Source organism: Anser brachyrhynchus (genome assembly GCF_964034855.1).
Source record: "Anser brachyrhynchus genome assembly, chromosome: 4".
NCBI lineage: Eukaryota > Metazoa > Chordata > Aves > Anseriformes > Anatidae > Anser > Anser brachyrhynchus.
This window is the reverse complement of record NC_137698.1, coordinates 73,796,840-73,817,713: the sequence shown is the minus strand read 5'-3', so window position 1 is coordinate 73,817,713 and position 20,874 is coordinate 73,796,840. Positions and strand designations below refer to the sequence as shown.

Sequence of the window (20,874 nt, the reverse complement as noted above, 5' to 3'; positions counted from 1 at the left end):
AATTTCCTTTGTATTGTTCTTTTCAAAAGATAGTTTGTCCAAACTACCCGTGTCTTTTTATAACGCATTTATAAAGCAGTGCATCTAAAATGATCAGAATATTTTTACAGGTGTGCAGGATGAGGAAGGCAGACTAAAAACCCAAAAGGACACATTTTCTTCAGTTCATACTATTCACAGCACAGCAACAGGAACCTTTCTGAGACTAAAGTGTTCCTAGCCATCTCACACCCTGCTTTTAGAGTTGTCAATAGTTCAACTTGTACCTTTTCAGAAGGACAGACAGGACACTGCATAGCAGATCCAATATATGAGCCTCCTGTCTATAATCATGGAAAAGTATAAGAAGGGATGGAGGGGATGGGGGGAAGCACACGATTCTTACTCATAAAAATCTTTCCTAGAAACTCTGGAAAATAGATAATGGAACTGCAATTGCATAGCAAGTTGATTTACAATAGCAATGAAATTTAAGTAAAAAGATGTGAGAAAGTCTAACAAGGATTACTCATCAATACTTTGTCATGCCCTCCAATTCCAGCTTCCAATCTCCCCTGGTTTGTGACAGCAACTGTTCAGAGGAAAGGTCCCTCTAGCCCAGTAACCTGTCTTAATAGGGTTTTGCTATTGATCATAAGGAAATAATATATAAACCTGTCAGGCATATATGATATCCTTCCCCATCACTGTTACCTATTACTCTCTCATGCTCATGTTTATAGCTCAGAGCCAAGGTTTTATTTTATATATGTAATAATTCTCAATTGATTTCCCTTTAATTAACTTGTCTATTCTCCCTTTTGTAAACCTGAGTTTACTGTGCTCTGGTAAGAAGTTCCACAGCTTACCTTACTTAAGAATTTCCTCCTAATCACTTAGAATATCTTACTGCTGTATAGTTTCCCATCAGCATATAACACCTCCCAAATCAATCTGGAGTTAGGTGCTATGTTCTCCAGCTGAACATACACCATTACCTACTTACAAATGAGGAAGATATTCTTTCTGCTTGAATGGTTTTGATGCATGGAAATGAATAGCTGCTTTGTAAGGGTGAGATAGCTTCTTTTCTTAGACAAATTATCTGAGCCTTTACATATGAAGCAGTGCAGGATCATAGATACTTCAGCCTGTCTTCCCATCTTGCAGCAGGACTAACCACGGCCAGATTATCCTTAACCTTCTCTCAAATCTCTAATATGGGAGATCCCACAAACTCTTCAGCAGATTCCAAGACTTCCCTCTCTTTGTGGTTACAAAGATTTTCCTAAAGTCTAACCTAAACCTGCTAGAGTGAACAGTGAGGGATGCAAACAGTACCGGAGAAAACACATTTTTATAAGAGCACTACAATGGATGAAAACATGGAAATTCTGTGTTTCCAAATAAAGGGTAGGTTACGAAATGGAAATAGTTAAATAGATGTATAGATGTTCCTTATTTTCCACTCCCTAACTGGAAGACAAACAGGATGCAAACCCATAGATCATGTGTTCCTACATAAAGGCTAAAATTAAAATTAAAAAAAAAAGGGGGGGGGGGGGAGGGCAAAATAAGAAAAAGTGAGTGGCTGGGGGGTCTCATTTACTTTCATTTAAATTTTTACAATAATTTTTTTACATTTACAACAAATCCACAGGAGTTGCATTCAGCTTCAAAAACAGGAGCTACAGAAAGAAACGTGGAATCTTTTAAAAAAGAATTGAAGTTGAATAAAAGAATGAAAACCTCATGGGTGATACTAGACAGGGCCAGCACATACCAGGTCTGAAGACAGGGCCAATAAAGGACAATAGAAAACTAGCCTGGCCAAGAAACAAAGCAAAAAATGTTATCATACATGAGAAGACATCTGTCAAAAGAGTTGTATCCAAAGGAAGAAAACAGGAGCAGTCAAACTCTGGTGGATTAAGTGTGAAGATACAATAATGGAGGACCCCCAAATGGGTCTGAGAAACAACATGTGAAAGCTATAAAGTTAAAGTTCAGGAGAGGACAAGCACTGCAGAGAAACTAAAATAATTCTTCTTATTAGTATTCACTGCAGAAGAAAATGGGCTTTGATATTCTCACCCTTCTGTTTCTGAAACTGGAGGGACTTCAAAAGACATAATGGATAAATGGGCAAAGGGAATACTAACAAATCCCAGGACTTGCTTAGAGGTAACTACTATGAAACATCACACACACATACACCAAAAAAAAAAATATATATATATATATATATGTATGTATATATACATATATAGCTATTGACTAAGAAAACCTAAGAAAACTCAAGGATGAAAAGGTGTTTTACTACAGAAATTCCCAGTGTGTAATGCCTTGCTCTTTACCTGAGGACAAAAGTGACAATTAAAAACAAATCTGAAAGCTTCTAAGGGACATGGAAGAAACAGGCCAAATCAGTGGAAACTAGCAAAGAATTGGTGAAGTGGACATTTGGATAAATGTGAACCACTTTGGAACAGTCCCTATGGCATTTGCAAATTTAATTTCTGCCTTGCAAACCTGTTGGAGTTTCTTAAATGGGGTCAGCAAATTTGCAGATAACAAGAGATCTGGTTGATACAGTCTTTCTGCATTTCGAAAAGCCTTTTGATAAAGTCTCTCATCAAATGCTTTTAAGAAAACAAAGCAACCGGGACTAAGACAAAAGGTTACGATGCGTATAAATAATTGCATGAAAGACAAACACAGAAGGTAGAAGCAGTTGGCCACTTCTGACAACAGGTAGGTCTCCACGTCTGCCAGGACAAGAGGCAATGGACACAAACCAGAACACAAGAGGTTCTGCCTAAACATCAGGAAGCACTTCTGGGCTGGGTGGAGATGGAGCCCAGGCACAGTCTGCCTAGAGGCTGTGGGGGCTCCTCCTGGGGGATCTCCAGGAGCCGCCTGGACATGGGGCTGGACCCCCTGCTCGGGGTGGCCCTGCTGGGGCAGGGCTCGGAGCAGAAGGACCCAGAGGCCCCTGCCAGCCTCAGGCATTCTGTGGTTGTGTGATTCCCCTTAGGGCCACTGGCAGGGGTTACTGGGCCTTATGTATGACCTGCACAGTCCTTCTTATGTAATGTACAAACTTCCCAAATCAAGGCCATTATACTTATTGTTCTTATTGTCACCAATGACAGACATCAGCAGATTACCATTATTATCTCATGATTTCGTAATTACTACTGAAACTAGAAAAGTAGACGGAGACAGGATTTTTGAAAAGGATATTGCAGCTTAAGAAGAAATAGTAAGGACGCAGCTGAATTCTGCTAGCAGTAGGTCCCATACAACAAGTGCTGCTGTTTAGAACACAAAAATTAGAACACACAAATTAGCAGGCAGCAGCATTTGTAGGCTTGATTGCAAGCACAGCATTGTCAAAGCAGTGTTGCTTGGTATAATATCAAGTTTTGTGTTTGCTATCCCTCTGCCAGACTGTAGAACTATGTTCTGCAAAGCCTAAGATGCTGGAATTTACAAATTGTGCCAAACGGTGGGGCGGGGGGGGGGGGGGGGGGGGGGGCGGGGGGAAGTGTTTTTTGCACAACAACAGCAGCTTGTAGCAAGGACTCTGGGGTCTAAATTACATTCAGAATTGTATTAAAACTCAATTAATTCTAGACTGATGCCACGGCACTTTCTTTTAAGCAACAGAAATGGATTTGCTTGTCATTAACAAAAATACACAAACCAGCTTCTCCACATTCACAGGGGACTTCTAATTGTTTAATGGAAAGGGAGAGAAGTAGCATTATGTAATGTTTCCATTTTGGCCTTTAAAAAGCCAGGCTGTGTGTTGTATCTGCAGAACAGTACCACAGAGGACCCTGAAGAGGGTGCAGATTCATTTCAAAGATTCATGGCACTGACCTCTCTTCCTTCCCTTGATAATAGGACAGGCAGCTAATGTCTGTCAGTAGAGGAAATACAAGGGCCTAGGACCCACCCTGCCACAGCAGTAAGCTGGGAAGCCAAAAAAGACTACTTTTGTGCCCTTAAGATCCCTCACATGAAGTTCAGCCAAAATTTGTCTCCCTTCTAAGGATCAGATTAGTCCAGGTGACATCATGGTAAGAATATGTGCCAAAAAAAAAAAAAAAACACGGTGTCCATATCTACTTACATCTTACTCTCTCCTACCTGTATCCCCACCACCACCACCACCCTATGGGCTTTCATGTAGTTTTAAGTTACCAACATGTTTGCTCTAGGATTTGCAGTTTTCACACATCGTGCAAGTAATTCTGGGGCACACACAGCTCCTTCTCCAGGATATTGCTGTTGTTCTGTCTGTTGGTACTGGGTGAAAAACTTCTTCCCTTTAAAATACTTGCATTTCCATTCCTATTTCTTTCTTCTTTTAGAGCCCTTCAATGTGCCTGTCACCAAAGTAGAACAGTATCAGGCTGCATTTGAACAAGTCACAAGACCCCTTTACCTTTAAAACATTCTTTCTTTATGACATTGTCATTTTTATTATTACATTAAAGCGCTGGATGTACTGATGTTACATTAACTAGTAGTCATTAAACATGTTGTCTAGTGGATGGAAAGAACCTGCCTACAAGAAGATGCACTCAAATCAGTAGACAAAGTCAGCCCAACTCGATACAAAATGAAGAACCTCGAACAGCACATGTACAACAGTGTACAACAGATTGCTCTTCAAGGTGAAAATCACATACATGTAAAGTAGCAAAGACGGATCTTCCACTTAAAATAAATAAATAAATAAGTTTCAAAATGCCTTTAGTACCTAAGAGTACACCAACAATGCCAAACAACTAGACTGAGCTAGACTGTCACCTGAGCAATTTGTACGTGTGGGTGAAGGAACAAGAAGTTATGGCTCTCTCCTTAAATAAGAATGCATCTGTGAGAACAAGGAGTATGGCAGTGAATGGCATAGGCTCAGCTCAGGAACTGTCCCAGGAGGAAGATTTTACGGAGAGTCCAGATCATTAATAACTATTTCCTGGCAGCACACAGGAAGCAAGGAATTAACTATGGTCCTATCCCTTGAGTGGCTACTTGCTAGTCCAGCTCACGCGCTCCTTGGGCAGCCTTTATTTAGTACTGCCTTAAATAACAAAGCCTACATCTCCCCCACCTTTAGTTAAGCTCAGTAGAATCCAACTCCGTAAATCATCTTGTGAACAACTGGTGGAATAAAGGGGCCGCAAATCATTCTGCTTGCAGTTCTGCAGTGAGCATCTTCGTGTCTCTATGAATAATGGGCAACAGCAGAGTCACAGCCAGGCTCACAGGATAGAACTGCTTGAAATTGAGCAGAGGTGACCGTGTCTAAATCCTCTCAGTTCTGCTGCCTAGACATTGGCTGGAACAAGCAATAAGGGAAGCTTTAATAAGTGTGGAGAGACAAGGAGAAGTGGTGGTAACAGCTTCTTTACCACCTTAGGAGGAGAAAAATCAACAGGATGATATGGAAGTCATGGAGTACAAGGCTCCCAGGACATGAGACTATTAAAACAGCTCACAGTAGCTCAGTGTAGCACTTTCAAAACTACCACAGCTTTAGCTGACATTTAAGCATTGGACCCCTGTCCAAGAGGCAAATTAAAGTCAGAGAGAACATAGAAAAAAAAAAAAAAAAGAATACAGAACTGTCATGTTACAGAACTCCTAGGCCTTTTTTGGGGGTTGGACCTGATGATCTCTCGAGGTCCCTTCCAACCCCTAGAATTCTGTGATTCTGATTTTTCTAACTTTGGGGATACTGAAATTCCTGCTGTGATAATTCTGCTGCTCCTATATGCTTTATTCATGTTACCACATTAACGGAGGCACAGAACAAACAAAAGTGTCATAAGACTTTCAGGTATTAGTTAATGGCATTTATTTTGTGTTTGCGTAAACAGCTGTCTCAGCTTTCAGATCAAAAGAGGAAATACTAAATATATATATCCTGTAAATAATCCAGCCCATTTGGCTCAGGAACAGAACTGTCTCAAAAGAACCATGGAATGAAGGATTTGTTTTAATGTGGAAGTTACACCTTGATTGAGTAACTAACATATTCTAAAAGCGCACACCCTTGTCATACACTTATTTATTTTCCAAGAGCCACGTTCAGACAGAGGAAAAATAGCTAGAAAAGGAAGCTAAGCAGTGAATTGTAAAATTATCTCCAATGCATTCTTCAGGTACAGCTGTAAATAATATACACCTAAAAACAATTACAAGTGGCCTAACACTACTGTCACAGAAATCAGTAGGGAAAATCCAAGCACAGATGAAACCTTATTCTTAGTTCTGCTCAGATAAGAGATTTATCCTTCAGCTTCTCCCTGTCAATAAAAAAAATAAAAAATAAAAATAAAAAGGGGGGGTCATGACTAATAATACTTTGGCTAATGCTTTGCCCTTGGGCTTTCAGGGCTCAGTTAATGGATAAGGAGTAGTAAAGAGACTAAAAATAACACTTTAAATCTGGTTGTTACTCACTGTGTTCATAATACCATAACTCTGATCTGGAATGTGGTTAAAACAAGGATAATAAAGAACTCTAAACAGGAAACATTATCCATTATTTATATATTTAGTCTTATTGATATACACAATATCATCAGTTGTTCCATCCAAATATGTTAAATACTTCCAAGGTTAAGGACAATTCAGCTTGCTTGCTTGGGAAGAGTTCCAGATATTTCATTTTATTTTCATTCTTAGGTGCTTATATTTTTTAAAAAAATATGTGTATTTTAGTTATATTTTTCATGAATCAATAGTAAGTTAAAGTCATTGTTTAGGGGGCCCTGCAGAACAGTTTAGTAGCTTTTTTTTTTTTCCCCTATACGTATATATTTTTTCTATATATATATTTCTTAGAATCAGCCTGTGCTGAGTTTAAGGAACAACACATATCCCAGTCTTTCACTATTTTCTCATATGAAATTAATGGCCAGTAGATACAAATGTGGGACTTCAGTTGCTGGGTTAAGATAAGGGAAGAGCTAGCCTTAGAAAAACTGTAACCTTCAAACATCATATAAAGTCAGAAAATAATGATATGGACTTTACTTCTAAAGGAATAAGTAATAAAGTGACCAAAGAAACTCTTTATGATTCACAAGGGAAATATAGACTGGCAAAACTGTTTTTATTTGCATGCTTCTTAAATAGAGCATTTTTATTTTCAAAAATAAAGATAATGATTTTTATTTTCTCCTTAAGAATTTAAGGCAAAATTTCACTAAAATGAGAAAGAATGATAGAAAAAATAGAGGCAATGATTCATCTTGGAGATTACCATCAATAATGCATTAGTCTTTGTAGTGATGTTCAGGTCTCATGAATACCACTTATTTCACCTTGTAATTATGTTAAAACCAGCTAAGAAATTCTTAGTTTATCTCAGGTCCTTCACCTCTGGTGAGTGTCTTTTATTTATATATGTAAGTAATACATATATAATTACAATGTAATTATAAAAGTAAAACATTAACTCCAGGCAAGCAGCCAATATCTTATTCGTTGGCATGTTATTATTTATTTCCCTTGTTGTATATTTTTTTCTTCAAAATTTCTAACTCTATGTGAACGAAGTTGGCAGCATCTTCTTTGCATGCAGTTTTGCCCAGGTCTTAAAAACATTGCCTCGTAAACCAAGTTGGAACAGCAGGGCTCTTGTGTGCATGGATGTGTTTCGATTATGGACAGCTAGACTTTTGATAACAAACAAAAACCTTACAAGCTTGACTGAAACTATGACTCCCCAAAACAGAATGGGAATACCGAAGACCCTTGGGCATGAAAAAGCTTACCACTCAAACTGGTTTTACTTTAACAGTTGTCAAAATGTAAATTTAAGGGTCCTAGTATGAAGATACAGAAACCTCACTCTGACAATTAAACCTTGTTAGAACCATGTCTGAAGAGTGTCAACACACCGGTACTGCTCTACTGGAAATGCACAGAAATCACATACTGACCTATTTCAGCCATTATAACTGCAACGGATGTTTTGTGGCACTAGCAGCATAGTAGTAGATTGTGCAGAGATTACAGGCTTAAAAGAGAGAGGACAAGAAGTGAAAGCAGAGGCACAGGTGAGTTTGAATGTGAGCTGGTAGGAGAGTGGAAGCAGAGAAGAGATGCTTGGAAAAAGCAAGTTCTTATGGTGCCGTGGCACATGCAGTGTCTTTCTTTTTTGGTGAAGTCAATAATAATGAAAACCCTTGGATATTAAAGGAAGCAACCTCAAATCCCAGTCTTAAACATACTTTCTAGTTCTTCAAACGCAGCAACTGTGTTGAAAGTTGCTAACACAGTTCCCATGCTCTTGGGAGTCAGAATTTGTATTAGCAGAAGAGGGAGATCCAAGAGACAGTGCTTAACAAGGCAAACACAGGTAGCCTCTAAAACCCATTGAAGCAGGTATAGAAAACTTAAGTTCTGAGGCCTTTCTACAAGTATCTGTTATCATCGAATAACCACACAAAGAAAAGCCAACTCCAACTCTGAATGTTGAGAATACTGTGTCACATCCCTTTGGTACTGATCTAACAGCAGCAGTCCATGTCTTGGAGGCTTACATATTGCAATCATTCTGCATTCATCTAAAGCCCAAGTGACACTCCAAAAAGTTCCCACTGCTGAAAAAATATAATCATCATATGCATGTTTGCATGCACATGTTATCCCCAATCCGAGTCTTGCCTGGGCTTCCAGTCAGAAAAAAAAAAACATAAATAAATAAAATACAGAATCAGGTAACCTTCAACTATCACTGCTTTCCACAATAGTCACCCCACAAGAAAAAGTAATTTTCCTCAGTTTATATCACAGGAAGATAATAGCCTACTTGATCTTTGACAGTTCTGAAAAAAAATTCCTTCCAAAAATCCCATCAACATTAGAAAAAGTAACATCAAGTAAAAATATCAGGTAACAACAAGAGAGGTCCCTTCACTGCATTATCTTCAGCAAGACACAACATTGTTCATTACTGCAGGAGTACTTAGCTCAGAAGGAGGTCACCTGTAGAGCAGGTGAGATAGAGAAGACCCACACACAATAAAGAAGCATCTCAATTTCCTTTTCTACTACCAGGCTTTATACTAACACTGCAACTCCTTTAACTGTGTAACCTTCACACTGAGAAAGTTTCAGCAATGTTATTTTCTACCTGATTTCACCTGTGTGGTACCTGTCAGCTGTTAATGATGATTAAAAGATACATCTGTAAGTGTCTGCAATGCAGACAACCACTAAATACATTGTGGAAAATATTTCTTTAATTTCCCCTCGAATGTCAACAATTGCAAATCTGTCTGGTCTTCAGAACACTTAAAAAACCTAATCCCTAAACACAAAATTTCCACACACCATAGAAGCTAACACTCCTAAGGAGAGAATTGGTATGTGGTCAAGGATTTCAAAAAGAAAAAGGATTAGTGATTTAGGATCCCTATGCATTGTCTTCTCTGTTGTTGAAATTGTTATTTAAAATAATATAATGGTCTTGATTTCCAAAAGATGGAAGTGTATAGTGTGCCTAATTTTCAGGGTATGAAAATCGTAACTTTTATTCATCTCTTGATTAACGTCTGCACAGTAAAACTTGTCTGGGCAAATGCTGTTAAGAAATCTTGCTCATATCTGCAGGTTCACATATATAATGCTCCTTGGAAAACATATACTTTATGAATATGGGGTAGAAAGAGGCAGAGTAGGAGAGGGAAAAAAATGAAACTTGCTGAAAAACTAGCAAAAAAAACTTACATAGCAAACTGTTTTTTTTTTTTTGACGCTAATTTGACATTGTACAAGAATAAAAACAAGACTTTGCATTTGGTAAATTATTTGTGGCAAGTTATTTATCCATTCTTAACTTTAATCTTCTTATTTTGACTCTATTTTATCCTTTAGTGACAGGCTAACAACTTTTGTCAGGAATGATGTGCTACCGAAAATCTTCAAGGAACAGTGCAGAACCAGTACACATGGATATTTGACAATATGCTGTCACCTGAATAGTAAGGTACAGTCTCAGAGAAATACATCAATTAAATTTAAATCTGAGTTTCACTTGTTAACACAAGGGGTCTGTTTTATCCCATGTAAAAATTCTGCTTTCTGACACTAGACAAGGAAATGTAAAATAAAGACCATCTTTTCCTCTGCACACTACTTACCTGCAAGTAGTAAAAGAATATTCAAAAATTACAGCTTGTCCTGGTATTTCCCCACCCAAATATCACCAGAGCTGGCAGAAGCAAACCATCATCATGAAAACCAATTTTTTTTTTAAGACTTGAGATTACCTCAACATGTAACCTTAAGTGAGAACTGAAAAATACAGCAATGCCAGATCTTGAAACTCCACATAATTAACATTTTCCACCACTAGCTTCTCTGAAATAATCACATGTCTAGGGAAAACAAAACTGTTGATGGCTATCATGCTTCTTTAACAATTGAAAAAGATAATAAACCAACCAAAATGGTACTTCATACTGTAAAGTATGAAAAATTATTATATTCTCATTTGAAGTGTCAAACAGCTGAGACATCTGCACAGACATTTGTAACACTTGTTACGTCTAGTTTCTGTCTTAATCACAGAACTGAATTAGACCAGGTGACATTTTCCGTGTACTAGCATCTGTATCAGACAACCTTTTTGGATGGAATGTATCTGACCAAACACTGTGCTTCACTCCCTCCTCCAACAGAAGACCCAGAGGGCATGAAACAAACCGTACTGGTTCTTAGCTTAGAACAAACAACAAGAAGTAGTTCTTCACATAAAACAGTGAGAGTCTCAGGAACTCCTTCCCATCAACAGTTATGAATGCTGACATTGCTCTGTTGGTTCAAGGGGAGACCAATTAAATTTATAGAAAATAAATATATTAAGAATTATATAATTATATAGCAACCATACCCAACCTATTAAGTCTAGACACTACAAATGTATGTAGGTAGGGAAGATACTAGGGAGTATTATATATATTCGCTTGTGTTTATACTTTTCCATCATTACTTGTAGTTGGACACTATCAGGGCCAAAAGGTTTCATTCATGTTGGGACATACATGTACAATGTTATTATGACCGAATCCAGTTTTCTGTTTAACATTTAGTATTCATTTTTCTGTGTCTATTTGTGTTTATTTACTCATTTCTCACATATACATTTATTTTGGACTTGTGAAGTACCTGTATGTAAGAGATTTTACCCTCTGCTGGGACCAGTCATTTTCCCTTGCATAGACTGATCAGGCTCCTTCACTGCCATTATTTCTGGATCATTTTAGAATATACTTAAAAAGTGTTTCTGACACAAGACCACCAGGTAAAGAAGAGCAAAAAAACTTTTCACTAACCTTTGCAAAGTGAAAGCAATTGATCTGATTCCCTTTCTTCAAATACCTTTTGTCTTATGTCTTTTCTTGCTCCAGTGTCACAACAGAAATCAATATTACTTCAGGCTTCTGGGTGGTTTTGAAGAGCTAAAAAGTTCCCCTCTCATATTAGAAAACTTTTACTTTGCAATACTCTTTGTTGTGACCGTAAAAAAGTGTTGTTAAACTATGGGAATTAAAAGACATCATCTCTGTCATGTTCATTTCAAGCTGAATATCTGGTTTCTTCAGTTATGTTAAAAAAAAAAAAATCAAATGGCAATTCTGCTGCCTAAACATGGGGTCATATTTTCCAGTTTTGGACTACTCCCAGTCAGAGAAAGCTCTCACTGATCTGGAAGATGATGAATTTTTACCATGGCATAAAACAGATTCTGACCAGCAATGACTCCAGTCAAACACTCTTTTTTTTTTTTTTTCTGTGCTTCAGAACTATGGGCAGATGTTCTGAACTCCACAGTTCACTGAGAGTTAGCCATCAAAGGGCATTTCTGATTCCTCCAACCCATTATACTTCAGATAGCCACAAGCCTAGAAATGAGGAGCTTCAGGGAAAAACGATGGTAAATCTATAATGGGACTAGAATGATCGGTGTAGGGAGAATGAAGGAGCCCAGGAAACAAACAAACAAATAAATAAAAATAAAATATCTATAAACATAACAGGGCATAACTATGGACCCTGTTAAGGACACCACTGTTATTCTACAACTACTTATACTGGGATGGGTACCTGAGAGCAGCACTTCTGGCTTCAGCAAGATTTCAAAGAGATTTCAGTCTATAGAATCTGGGTTCAAGGGAAGGATTGCAACTAATGCGATGCTTGTTCACACACAAGTTTACATAGACAATTTTTGTTCTCCCTTTTCCTTGGACTAGTTTTATTCAAAGACTTGTCTTATTGACCAGTCTTGTGTTATCTTCCAGCTTGGCTTACTACCAATCCACTCAGGTATATTCCGTTCAAATATATATAAACCCTAAGCAACCATTTTGAGGCACCTTCTCCAATTTCCTTCCAGGAGGTTATGGGCTTGAGAACAGAGATGTTCTGGAAACAGCCACCAACAAACAAGTATCTAATTGTGCCTGCTGCTTGTATAAATGAATCTAAATTTTCAAGGTAGAGAGATAAAAGCGGCTACTTCTGAATCTGTACCCTATATTTCTTGAGTGATGTTAGAAACAGAAACATGCATTCAGGGGCAATGTCGGCCTGCAGAGAAAAACAAGGCTTAGGTAGATCTTGGAGAGTTTCCTTTTTGTTATTACCAAATCAATAAAGTCAGTGGGTAAAGCTCAGAATTTTAGGAATTCACAGACCTTCGGAGTAGCCTTTGCATAGCGAATGATAGCTTGTTTTCAGTCTACCAAGCTATTTTGATGATTTCAAGAGCTATCAAAGAAAACAATTCAAAAAAATAAAATAAAAAAATAACATCCATGATATGTTCTTGCTATTGCTTCTTTTAGCCCTATGCAAGGAGTAGCAAGTTTCTTTATCTTAAAACTGACTTTTTAGTCCAATCTGGTTTTTGAATGCTCATTATGTAATTCTGTCAGTGAATTAAACACATAAAAAGATAAATGTTCAGGCATTTTTCTCTTCTAGTGCTTAAGTTGGTCAGAGGACAAACTTGTCTCAGTGCTGTTAGATGAGAATTAAATTGTTCACATGCTCTATACAACACTAAGGATTTGAGGGAATTGTTTGAACATAGCTAGGTTCCTGCCAATACAGAAATACAGCTGTGGCTACAGACATCTGCTTCTACTATGCTCTGGAGATTTCCGCAAGAGAAAAGGAAACACAGCTGGAGTCAGGGGAAAGCTAAACTACTCCAAATGCTCTGTGAGTTCTCCAATATTACATCATCTCTATTCCACCTCTTAAAATGATACTCTCTCAAGCACTACAAAATTGGTAATCAACACTAGTTAAGTCTTAGCTTTTTGGTTCTCAGCAGGACTTTGTAATATCTGTTTGGGTGGAGGTGGAGAGAGGCTCAGCACAGACTGTGTAGACTTCAAAATAAAAAAAAAAAATGCATGAGGTTGCATGAGTTGTTTCTGGAGTCTCGGTGGTTCTTAGGTCAATATCAACACGCCTTTCATTCTGTATTCGATGATAGTAATGAAATTTAGTTATGGTGATTCTCTTCCTTTTGGGTTCCTGCACACAGAATAATCTGGTCTGTTTTAGACATTATTACCCAACTTCATTCTAAGGCCCATTATCATTGGTTTCCTTCATCTTTCACATACTGCCAGATTTCTAATGGCCATTAATTTCATTCCTCAACATGTAACTTTTAAAAACTGCAGATAAGCCTAGGTTTCCTGAAAGACTTTTTTATTATTATTTTTGTTTTGTTTTGTTTTGTTTTTTCAAGACGCTTGTTAGTTTTGAGATATTGTTTTACATTAAGCTGTTTCTAATCTTTATCTTCTCAAAAAAAAAGCATATCAATGAAGAAAGACGATCTTAGGTATGGAAACAGCAAAACAGTGTCACTGCCCCATAGCAACCAGGGTAGCAAAAACTATTTATGCCCGAAACTGTAAGGATGTGGCTATCTGTTTTCATTTCCAGAACAGCTATGTTTGCTAACTCTATACTTTGCCCAACCAAGCCTATAATTTTCAGAGCTTGTGACTTTCTTTCTCCTGTCTCAACACATGTTCTATCATTCACACAAGTTCACCTTTTCTATGAGAAATATTAACTTCTCCAATGCCAATAAAGATGCTCTTAATGATTCCAGTACAACCTTCATTGTCTCTTCATTACATCATTTTAGACAGCATTTCAATTTACTTGTACTTACCATGTGTGCTGAGGCTTTTGTAACATTTTCCTTATAAAAATATGAAATGTTATACAAGTCATTAAAATGCACCTACAGCAATTTTGGAGTTGTTAAGTCTAACAAAAGGAATTTAAGTCATTTGTCCAAGATGAATCAGTAAGTACAGGAATAGACAAACTCTGGAGATTTAACACTTCCTTTTCTCTAACCACAAGACGAAAACAGCATTATCTCACCATCCTGTTCTCTTTCAAGTGAAATTCATTGCATTGATACATGGCCTCCAAGTCTTGTTTCTTTTATAATAGTCATTTTGTTCACTTGTTTTTGACAAAATAGTTAATACTACTGTTTATTTTATCCTACTCAAGGCAAGATAAATAGGAAGTAGTAATACCCAGATCCTAACAGCTATGTATGTTCAACATACTTTTTTTCTAGAACTGTATATGAAAAACAATAATTAGGTTGAGATCTTTCCAAAGGCCATAAAACATGTAAGCCAAGAACCTAACTTTTAGAGGCTCTTTTTCTGTGGAAAGAAGGATTATTTCTGTAATCATGGTCTTTCGTGAATACCAGGCTTACAAATATGTCTTCAAATATGAAGTATTTAAAATCAAGAAGTAATTTTGACCCATTTTCACTCTAGGCATGGAGCATGGATCATGGAGCAGGTTTTTTTTTTTTTTTAGCAGTATGGCAGGATAAGTTTGTTTCTTTATATACCTAACATATTGCATCCTTCACACATCGCTTCTTCACTTGCAATCACATGCTGCACCTTGTTTAGAAAGCTGCCTGAAAGAATAAGCTAACTGTACTGTCAAGATGAATGTTTCCAATATTGAAATACCAAAATGCTTTTGACTCAGAGACAAGAGAATTAGTATTGACTTAAAATGAGGACTCCTGCACAGATTTCTATTCTGCCTCATTTTGTTTTCTGATGCTGAATCTTTGAACCAGTCAGTTCCATTTTGTTTCTGTCAAATGAAGAACAACATCTGACTATCAGCTGCACAGAAATTAAACCCTTGTTTTCAGGTAACATTTTTATTGGTCCGTGCATTGCTGAGTTAATATGACAAACATATCATAGCTGAAGTATTATAATGAATTGTGTGAGAAAGCATTTCTTCACTAAATTTTGAACTGAAGTCATTCGGAATTCAATACAAAAAGGAACATAACAAGGGAAGTAATGTATTGCACATTGTACTAGTTTCTCTCTCATTAGTGTCATAAATTAACTGCAGCATACACAAACATATTTCTTCTATGCAGCAACACCCAATTCCAATCAGTAAAGTTAGCATTTGTGCTAAACATGACATGGACCTTCCTAAACAGCAAATATTGTTACAGGTATAGTTTAGTTGATAGTGCACAAGTGAGAATATCAAATTCTCACATCTGATTCTGACACAGACTGGCTATGGATCCATGGCAAAATCAATTTCTTCATGCCAAAACCGAAACATTTCCTACTGGAAACACTAGTTTCTGCTAATGTTTTTGATGCTTCCTATTCCATAGCCTGTTAACTTCAGGAAAAAATATTCACTGACCTGTCTATACTGCATTTCTGATGCCTAAACACTAATTTTCCTATTATCTGATGTTTTGGACAATAAACTATAGTAGCCAAGTAATTAATCTACCACCTTTTCAATGGCTTTGCCTTGAAAAGAGACTTGTCAGAGCTAGGTACAGAGTTATCTAAAGTCAACGTGACTTGATCATTAAACCCGTGCATCCAGGTTTGGTTAGGGCACTCTCAGAACACTGAAGCTATTTGGCAATTTGGCAGAAGTTTTTAGGACAACCTCTTCATGATTTTTGTCTGGTATCTCTCACTCACTGTCTGTGTGGACATATGAACTCTCCTACTGTTAAGAGTGAAAACAGGTAAGTGGGAACAGAGTAACATCGGGAACAAGAAGTCCTGACACTTCCGCTTGGTCTGGTTATTTAATTTGGAGGGAAAGGTCTTAGTTTTCATAATGTCTGTACATTTTTCTATTTAAAAAAAAAAATAGTAGACAATAATTATAATATGACAGACATACATGAAACACACAAATATGTGACAATATAAAAGATAGTGTTTGCTTCTTTCACTCTTCTAGAACCTTTTGTCTTCACATTAGTGTCGTTATGTATCTACAGCTTCATCTATTTCTTTCCCTTCAATTCCACAGCACCCAAAACTTTATTATCTTTAATTTAACTAGAGCAATTTCCAACACTTAATTTCCTTACTGTTTTAAAGACTTTCTGCAAGGAAAAGGAGATGAAGAACACTTCTAAATTTCAGAGGAAGTTACAGTTGCTTTTGTTGGTGGTGGTGTTTGGTTTTTTGTTTGTTTGTTTGTTTTGTTTGTTTTATTTTGTTTTAATATAAATGCATGTGTTATGTTTCCAATATTTTTCACAAAATCTTCATCAAGTTTTCATCATGACTGACTTCACAGAAGTGATTTTCAGATCCTGTGCTCCAAACATGAAACTGCATTTCCCCTGTGAGCATGACAAGGTTCTGCTATCACCTATCTATATACTTTTTTATCCAAAAGATAAAATAAAATCCATATATTTTCTGGAAAAAAAAAAAAATCATCCGTTTAGTCTAATTAGCATCCTAACATTTTTAGTGATGAGAAGATCGTTTTGTCTCCCTTCCATTTTGTTTGCTGAGCCTGGAAAGGGGCCCGATCAGAAATACTTCTAGTATGGCTACTGATGGCTACTGTTCTGTGCTTGATAAGGACAAAGGCAGCTTTTTGAATGTTTCCTATCAGTCTAGGGTGCATTGACTAAGGATTCCAGGTAGCAGGGAGGCATCTGGCAGTGGACATCTTGGCTGCAGATCAGCCATTGCTGCTGGAGGGACCTTTTCACCGTTGCTCACAGCATTCAGCATTATCCTCCTGCCAACCCCTTAACACTGGGAGAAATCAATGCCATTTTACTGTTAGCCTTCTGCTCCTGTATTGTACTTGATTTATTGTGTCGGTAATATGGCAAGGGGGTGCAGATGTCTTTTAAGCTGTCGAAGGGCAGAGATGGAGTGCCTCCACTACACAAAGCAGTGCTGCTCTATAAAACAAAGCGTGTCAAGTTCCGGAGGACACGACATTAAATACCAAAGGTGGAAAAAAGAAAAACTTCCAGGGTCAAAACAAAAATTAAACATATGATTCACAGTTAAGCAGTAGAAACCCTTGTCAGACTCCACTTTTGCTGTCATAGTCTTTACATCAGGTCAGACAGTAATGTGAGAAATTTGGGGTGAGCGGGGGGGGGGGGGGGGCAGAATGTCTATCAAAAGTCTTTTATTCTCCTGCTAAATTCAGAACCACATATACCAGGAGCCTGGGAAGGTATGCTGGTATCACTAATGAAAACTTGGCCTGTTATACACTTTCGAAGCACAGTTAATGCTCTAAACACCTAATAGTTTGCTGGGCTTGAGGCTAAACAACCCTCCCCATCTTCCCCAGAACAGCCCCCTATATCTTGGTGACCCACCAATTTGGGATGTAAAACCAGTGCATCCGTGCTGCCCCCAGGCCCTATTCCAAGGTGCTTCTGAGGGAGCATGGAGCATTGCAACACACCAACTGCAAACAAGGGCACAGCCATGGCTGGGCCCATCCAAACACAGCGCGTACCTACTGGTGGGGTATTTCAAACAGGTGCAGCTGTTGGTGGGGGGACAACTCAAGTCCTGTTTTGGGCGCCAAAATATAACATAAAACTATTAGAGAGCATCCAAAGGTGGGTTACAAATATGGTGAAGGGTCTAGAGGGGAAAACGTATGAGGAGCAGCTGAGGTCCCTTGGTTTGTTCAGCCCCGAGCAGAGCAGGCCGAGGGGAGCCCTCATGGCGGCCTGCAGCTCCCTCACGAGGGGAGCGGAGGGGCAGGCGCTGAGCTCTGCTCTCTGGGGACAGGGACAGGACCCGAGGGAACGGCATGGAGCTGGGACAGGGGAGGGTCAGGCTGGGTGTTAGGAAAAGGTTCTGCACCCAGAGGGTGGTCGGGCACTGGGACAGGCTCCCCAGGGAAGTGGTCACAGCACCGAGCTGATGGAGTTCAAGAAGTATTTGGACAACTCTCCCAGACATAAGTTCTAATTTTGGGGTGGTTATATGTGGAGTCAGGAGTTGAACTCAATGATCTTTCTGGCTCCCTTTCACTCAGCATATTCTATGATTCTACGATTTCAAGTAGAGAGCGGCCATTGGTGGGGCAGTCCTGTTTGAAATTTACCACAGCTTCTTTTTAGTTCCTTCATTTGGTCTTTAATTTTTTCGACTCATAAAATACCAAGGCATGGCTGACATTTGGAGCACAAGCACAATATGGTTTATGTCACTAGTTACATAAGGCAGCCTTATTTCCAGAGTTTTCCAAGCCCACTCTGCAGCACAGCAGAAACGTCAGGAGATAATATAAAGATGATATAAGCCTGACTAGGTCTAGTATATTTTTAAATGACAATCATTCCTGTGTGTTGCAATATTAATTCTGAGTATTTTATTTTTATAATGCAATAAAAAATAGGTCAGAAGTCCCAGCTGCTTGTTATACTTCTCTCAGAAAGTAATTGAAAACTGAATTAAACTGTTCCAGGATGTACCTGCAGGAGGGTGGAATATCCATGTAATTTGCCTCATATTTTAGAGTATTTAATGCTTTCTTTCTTACCAGTTTTTGGTTCTTACAAGCCAGGCTGGAGTTCTGTTTTGCCTTTTGAACTGCCCAGCTCTTACATTGATTTTTCTACACAATGGGAAGAGGTTAACTCCATGCTAGAAAAGCTGGAGCTGTACAAAGTAGTTACCAAAGGGGAGCATCTGCACTTCAGAGCTAATCCTTATTCTACACATGATGTTGCTGAAGTTAGTAAGGAATACTCAAGTACCTTCCAAAGTTTCTACAACTTCTACAGACAGACCACACTGACTTAGATCATTCAGGATGTGTCCCTGTTCCCACTGAAACTGATGTGATTAGTCATCATTTGATATTCAACAGACAAATTTCCAAACACATGAAACACCTTAAGAAAATCTTAAGATAAGGTCTGATTCACTTTAATTCATTCCCTTCTTCCCTTCTTAAGAAGTTGGCTGCATTTAATGACTTCCCAGTGCATGCTAGGAACAAAATTAAACTTACCAAGCCAGCTTCATCTTGGGTGTTAATCACACCTCAGTGCTCCATACCAACATTGTTAACTTATAACACAAACTTTTTTTATCTAAGTGAACAGTAAATTATTTAAGAGGAAAGTTCAAGATCAGGCTTCTGGCACCAATGTTCTGTACAAAATAAGGCTCAGTGTTAGTGCCATCACAGAAGTTATTGGGAGAAGGAACTCCCATAAACACAAAATATGTCACTTCTGAAGTGCGTAGAGGGTGATGAAAAAACTTTAGCTAGAAACAAATTTGGCTTTGAAACAAACCTTGAAAAGGACCACTTATATAACATTTGCATATGGGACAAGATACAGGAGAAATATTAAGACAAAGTACCCACATGTAAGAGAGAGAGCACTTGATCCACTTTATTTTGTCTTATGGGTTGATGCAGCCATGAGAACCAGCTGTGTGTTGAACATACACTTCTCATCACTTCAAATTCTCCCTGTTCACATGTCAAAGGGAAGTTTTGATTTTGTGGAAGAGCTATACTCTCTGACAAGTAGTTGGAAGCCAGAGGTGAACTAGACTGGGATTTTCCTCATTTAACATAAATGTCTCATGAAAAACATCTGAAACTGAGCTTGTTCTCTGAACTTGCTTTCTAATCAGTGGAGAGAAATGGGCCCTTCTTGGAAGCCGTCTATCTGAACCATTTTAGATATCTGAATCCTAAAAGTGCCCATTTCTCTGTCCATTAGAAAAAATAATAATAATAAAATAGATCAGTAAGCAACAAGATCTTAATCTAAAGCTGAATAAAACAAATTTCTGCTCCTTATTTCTCTGCAAAGTGTGTGCCGCTCTCTGCTCGTAAACAAATCCATGGGGAAAACTCATCAACCATTGAAAAACTTTAATTAGAGAATACAAGGATTACTCAGCTTCCACTCCAACTCTTCTCCAGACAGGCATGATCCATTCTAAAAGTTTCATTCCCTTTCTGCCCCTTCATCAGAAAAGTTTACTCTCATTAAAGTTCTCTATTCTATTCCTTTGGAAAAAAAAAAAAAAAGTGATCACTATTTCTGCACAGAGAGTGGATGTCTCTGTAAATTAAAGAAGTACAGAAACAACTAGAAAGAGATCAGACCTTTGCTTTGCTTGTGAATAAATTGTATCATTTAAGCTACAGCAGCAGAAAGCTTAAAAGCAGAAAAACTTTAATTTTGTGTATTCTGTCCTGCATGAAGAGCTATGACGTTGAATATTTCTCGTAGCTGTGCAAAGTCATTTCATCAGATGTTGATTCTGCAAGAACACCAGGGATTGTGTGTGGTTGTCTGGACATCACTTACAACCACAAGATGGTCAACAGTAAAGCAGCTCAATTGCTTAACTTTCAATTAACTTCAAGTTAAGCAACATTCTGAAATGAGATGCTACTTTGAATCTACATGGTAGAGAGATTCATTTTATGTCTGCAGCACAACTTGCTGTCAATCTCACTCACCACATG

The 20,874-nt window shown here is 38.0% G+C and overlaps 1 long non-coding RNA gene across 1 annotated transcript; it reads left to right on the top strand.

Moving 5' to 3' along the window:
• The first annotated feature begins 899 nt into the window (after window positions 1-899).
• On the top strand, window positions 900-1,915 carry LOC308194407. The gene is made up of 2 exons (XR_013950511.1): window positions 900-1,053; window positions 1,640-1,915. It is a non-coding gene; the product is annotated as an uncharacterized lncRNA (long non-coding RNA).
• Window positions 1,916-20,874: the final 18,959 nt, after the last annotated feature.